This window comes from Conger conger, chromosome 2 (assembly GCF_963514075.1).
Source record: "Conger conger chromosome 2, fConCon1.1, whole genome shotgun sequence".
Taxonomy (NCBI): Eukaryota; Metazoa; Chordata; class Actinopteri; order Anguilliformes; family Congridae; genus Conger; species Conger conger.
Genome location: NC_083761.1, coordinates 60,956,014 through 60,962,013, shown reverse-complemented (window position 1 = coordinate 60,962,013; position 6,000 = coordinate 60,956,014).

The window sequence follows — 6,000 nt, the reverse complement described above, 5'->3', positions numbered from 1 at the left end:
GAAAATGAAAAAGAGACGTTTTCCTTTAACAAGAGGGAAGCAGAGGTTTGTTATATCACAACACAACATGGGCCACACCTTGTATTTTATTATTATTATTATAATTATAATTATTATTATTATTATTATTATTATAATTATTTATTTATTTATTTATTTTTATAATCGGTGGCATTTTTTCAGGCATTTAAGCAGTATGTTATCAGGCAAGTGAGATTTGTTGAAAACTATGATTCTGAATCCAGTGGTCTTAAACACTTATTTAATATGTAGAATCAATTTTATTTCATTGAATTAAATTGTCAATATTTAGCAAATTATCACCAATTATCAGTTACATTTTTATTTTTTTGATAGGCGGAGAAATCCGGTTAATCAGAATGTACAACTCACAAACGGATTGAAATACCTGAATAAACAGAGCCTGCTGTCTGTAGCTTTAGCAGGCACTGGTCTGGGTTAACCTGTGGCTTGATCTGGTCTATGCCATTGAAGCTCCATACAACCCAGAACCTGCCAAATTGTACAACTGGGGGGCCCTAAACTCGGGATCAGGTCTTGAAATCTCAAGTCTCTTATGATCTTAAGAGTGATTTATCAATTCTAACTTGGGCTACAGTAGTATAACAGATTTGTACCAAGTTCAGGCACAGATAAATTGAATGAATGTGATTGTTACTGTGAAATGGTAACTGCTTTGAAGTGTAGTGAAGGGAAACACCTTGTTTTTAAAATGCATTTTCAGATTCTTTACATTACTGAAAGTTCCCAGGTGAAAGAACATTTGAGAAATATTCTTTCCTTGTGGTTCATTCTGAGAAAAACACAGAAATACTGATAATTTAAACCAGTGTTACCATACAGGACCAAAGCCACAATGATCTTAATATGATCAAACCAACATGTTTCCATGATTTACAGTAACAGGATAATTGTTTTTCTTTCTCCTGGTGATGATAATTATAATAATAATAAATATATACATAGGTATGATGTTTAAAAAGTAGAGCGTAAAAGTAAGCATCTAACAGTGGGCAGATAACTGGATAGTCCTTGTTTTTAAGGGGTTAGGAAATTTCACATGAGTTGTCACATGTAATTTGAGACCTATAGTCCCACTCCCAGTGGGGTTTCCTTATTAGAAAACAGTGTGTGACATATACTGAGCTTCTGGGAACCTGCAGATAAGACTGTGATGTAATTCTGCCCCGATAATGGTGCTTATTGACCATATTGACCATTCCCAGTTGTCTTAAGGAGATTAATGTTGTCTGATGGTGTGCGAACCTGTTACCAAGAAATCTTCATGACTTTCTAGGACATCCCTGGTTTGCTTTGCATCTGTATTTACTCAATGATATGACCTTAAAAACATGTACGTATAGCAGGGGTGCACAACTCCGGTCCTTGTGGGCCGGCCTGTGTACTGGTTTTTGTTCCAAACAATTGCCTTGTTTTTAATTTGCTGACCACTCTATAAATTACCCTGGTTCAAGCCTGTACTTGAACACAGAAAATCATGAGCATACACTTGCAGTCTGCAGCTGTAGCTGATACTCATACACACAACAGATAAGATATGATTGAGTCAATTAAATAATTAAGACCAGAAGTCAGCACAAAATCCTGAAATGGAACGGCCCTTGCTGTGCACCCCTGATGTAGAGTCTGTGTGCGTGTTCATGTGTGTATGTGTGCATTATATAACAAATGGAGGATACTTTCCCATTGTTGATATCATAATATAATGAAGGGGTAACATGAAATTATCAATGTTGTACCATTCACCAAAAATATAAATAGATGCAAAAATCCAGGAATTTAGCAAACCAGTTCTAAACAACAGTTCCACCACCTTATTATGTCTCTGACCGAGAGCTGAAAAGAGCCTGTGTTTGCTAAGAGAAACGGTCCAAAACATGCTGTCCTGATTCAGGGGACTTCTTCTGCTCACAGAACCACGGCCACAGCTGGGGAACCACAATCAGGCCTCCTTGATTTCAGAGGAAAGTCTGCTGTTTATTTACTTTTGGCAATTGCTCAAAATTGATACTTAGAGCCTTCACGTATTGTGACAACATCAGGATTTAAGTTAAAAATGCACTCAGTGGAGAAACTTAATTACTGTGGAATCTCTGTTCTCTCGACCAGTAGAACTTGGACCATCAAAATAGTCCCATACTGTACAGGGGAAGTGTAACATTTAAGCACAAATGAATCTAATTGGGAAGTTTAATTTCATTAAGTTTCATAGACCAATATCACAACACATTTTCTGAAGTTCCAGATATGGGTCAAAATTGCAAACAATTGTCTATAAAAGGCCTTGGTCAAGACAACACATTCCCTCAAATTCCTGTCCACACCTCAGGTCTGAGGGAAAGTTAAATTATGTTCCTCAGACTCCAAAATAAACTGAGCAGTCTGAGTATTTCTACGCTTTAGGGCATATCTCAGTCTTTTTGCGAGTGTTTGTCTGCTAGGTATTGCTACGCAAAAATTCCTACAGAGCCACTCTGATACAAAAATGCAATGAAGGACCCCACAAACCAGCACCACAGCCGCACTGAAAGTTATATAATGGCTGTGAGTGTGTCATAAACAAAGATGCAAGTTCTTTTGATGAAAACAAGGGCCTGTTTATGCCAAAGCCGGGGAGCGAGGGCCAGAGTGACACATGGGTAGTCTGCTGCTGGACCGCGGCCGCATGCGGTTGCAGTGTGTAGTAGCGTCGGGCTGGCAGGCTCAGTGAAACAGGGAGCCCATGCCCCTGCCAGCCTAAGGGGGAGACGCAGCCGCACAGCGGTTAACCAGTCCAGGTCACCTACACTTCCGCTGGCCTCTCTCTGGAGGAAAAACAGTCTAGTCAAAATAATGGTGTCATTTTGGACTCTTACATTCGAGCCAGGGGTAAATATAGTAACACCAGAGAATAGGAGGGTCAAAATTGTTGAGGCGAGAAAAAAAAGGGTTGAAAACTCCCTGTCCTCTTTAAATAAGCAGTGCGAATGCAGCTGCATTCTTCCAGGAGGCAGTAAAGTGAATTCAGATGTGTCAGCCTACACAGGGTATTAAAAGTCTCTCGCTTTCCCCTTCAGCCGGTTTCTCTACTTCATCTGCTTTCAGTTTCTGACTCTTTGTCTCCCTCTTTTGCTGGATTTTCCCGGCCCAACCTCTCTCTCTCTCTCTCTCTCTCTCTCTCGCTCCTGTGGCAGACTGCTGCGTGGCTGTCGGTGTGGATGAATGAGAAAATGTGTGATTCAAGTCTACAACATTGTCTCACAGGCCAATGCTAACCCCAGTCTCAGAGACTGTTTACCACCTTGCCAGCTTGGCAACTGCAGTCCCCCTTTTCTTAAAAAAAAGTAACTCATGAAGCTCTTCAGATAAATATAAATTCATGAAAGTAGTAGTCTGGCTACCTTTGTGTTTCATAATGACATGTTGATAAACAATAGCCATTCCATTTCTCCAGGTTATCATCAGCAGGTTCAACGAAAGTGCATTGCAAAAGAAACCAAAGGACTCGAAGTGAGACACAACAGCGTATAATTGCATTGGATGGTGTTGAAAACAGTGGCAAGTTGTTAAAAGTACCAGGAAAAACCACAACAGGAAGCGTGACAGCCAGTAAGGCAGCTGAATTCTCATCAGGAATTTTCACTTCAAAATCTAATCTCTTACATAGATTCGAGTCACTGAACATATTGCACTTAAACACCAGTAATGCTTGTTATTTCTAATGGAAGAGAACCAGTAAATTGAACCAGTAAATTGCACCATAAAGTGAGTTTATTATTACAGGTTGATAAACCTTAATTTGGTTATTTGTTTTTTTATATTTGTCAGTTATAGTGTTATTGTTGCTGTAATTGTTGGCTTTCGGTTCCACAGTGGTATTAAGTTTGCATCTACACCACATTCACAATTTTGTCACATAGTAAAGATGTTTGAATGTTTCTAATCAGCTTGGCCTGCTGTAACCTGGAGCACAGGAACATTTCTTTTTTTCAAATGGCACTGCTTATTTGCCAATTATGCTGAAAAGACAAACAAAACAAACATGCATTTCCTATTGCTATACTATAGTTGCAATAATATAAACATCACCACAGACTGGAGGACATGGTGAAGAACATGACATAAAACGATTCTATATTTGTAATGTAGTAAGGTTAATGTACATTCTGAGGTGCACTGAGAAAGGTGTCATAGTGATTCCATTGGCACATGATGCTATATACTGTATCCCCAGAGAAAGGAGTACATTCAGAATGGAGGTCCTTTATAACAGAGATGCTAACTTTGTAAGTGATATACAGTACAGAAATGTTTGCAATCTGAAACCTTTATTGATTGTATTGTTCAATTACTAGTTTTTTTTTTTTAAATGGGCCTTTTGTCAAGACCTGCACAAAGCCCAGCTGTCCTTAGTTACTCTAGCTAAAACCATCAAGCCTTTGCCTCCAAAAGAAACTTTCCACTGGAAACAATGAGAAAGCTGTATGACCTTACTGTCTGTATTTTAACACAACCAATTCAATTAAACTCAAGAATCCATCACAAGAGTACATCACAATCACATTGCATTATTAAAACCATTGTTGTGTTCTTTATCTGGAGTTTCCATTTTGCTTACTAATTGAGTTTTTCTGTTCCTGTAATATTGCATTTAAAATGACTTGGGCATGGATTGGAGACTAGAGACTGGAGACTTGGCTTGGGCTTGTAGTTAAGTGACTAGACTACAACACTGCCCCTTGTATTTCACATGCATGCTTACATAGCATTGTTATGTTCATTATCTCGAGGAGACAAGCACTGTAAAAAAGCCACATATGTATTTCTCCAAGGCACATTGCAGGCTGGCAATGTTTCAAAATCTGTATTTGTGAAAAAGATGAATCTAAGCATTCTGTATTTTTTTCCATTATAGCCTTACCAGTAAACATTAGCAGCCCATTAAGTACCTTAAAAAAGTGCATCTTGCACTGTGCAAATGTGTTAATAGTTTAACACATGCCTCACTTCACTGTTCACTGAATATTGTAATAGTATTAATTATTCATTCATTTGATTTGCTTAACAGTGAACCTGAGAACCAGTTGAACCAGTGAATTTTTATTGATTTTTATTTATCTTTACTTCATTACATAACCATCATGAGGAATCAGTCAATACTTCAGATATGAGATACTGTAGACATTAAATCTTTTTTATCTGAATGGGCAGTCTTACTGTCTAATGACAAAATGAATTACCCATAAAGAGTTTTACTATACAGATAACTAACAAAAAGCAGACCCTTTTTTTAAAATGTGAAATTTTATGCACATTTAAAATATTTCATGCTGAATGGCTAGAGTGGAAATATTTCTGCTTAGACATATCAGAGTATTTAAGATCATCAAGTGTGTCAAGACAAGTCATCAGTACATTATATTTTACCAGTCTCAGGCACTTATTCACATGCATGGCATAGGCTTATTGAAGTATCAGCAAGTCATATAGGTGATTAAACATATCTGACTGAGACTCAATCAATATTTGTCTTCAACTTCGACTCATGCAAACATTTGTTTTATTCTTATCAAACACAACTGATCACCAACATGAAACAGTTTCCACTGACAGTGGGTGCATTTACCAAAAAGAGTAACAATATTCGCTGACATAAATCATGTTTGTATTATCTGCCATTTTCTTCTGACAGTTTTCTGACGAGAGAGGACTAAACGTGTAGTCCTTTTACCTGTGCAAGTAGAACATTGATATGCTGTATTAATAATAGTTGTACGAAAGGGATTCGGGATGAACCCCATTGAGACTGCTACATAATGTACTGGCTTGCCCCACCGCCATCTGAAATCTGTTCACTCACAGACTAACTCATGTGAGGTGGTTCACTGCTGGCTCAGACCTAGGGCAACAGTGCAACATGAAGGCACAGCTTACATTGTGCAGCCAATCAATTTCTGCTGTTTGTACAGAGGGAACTCT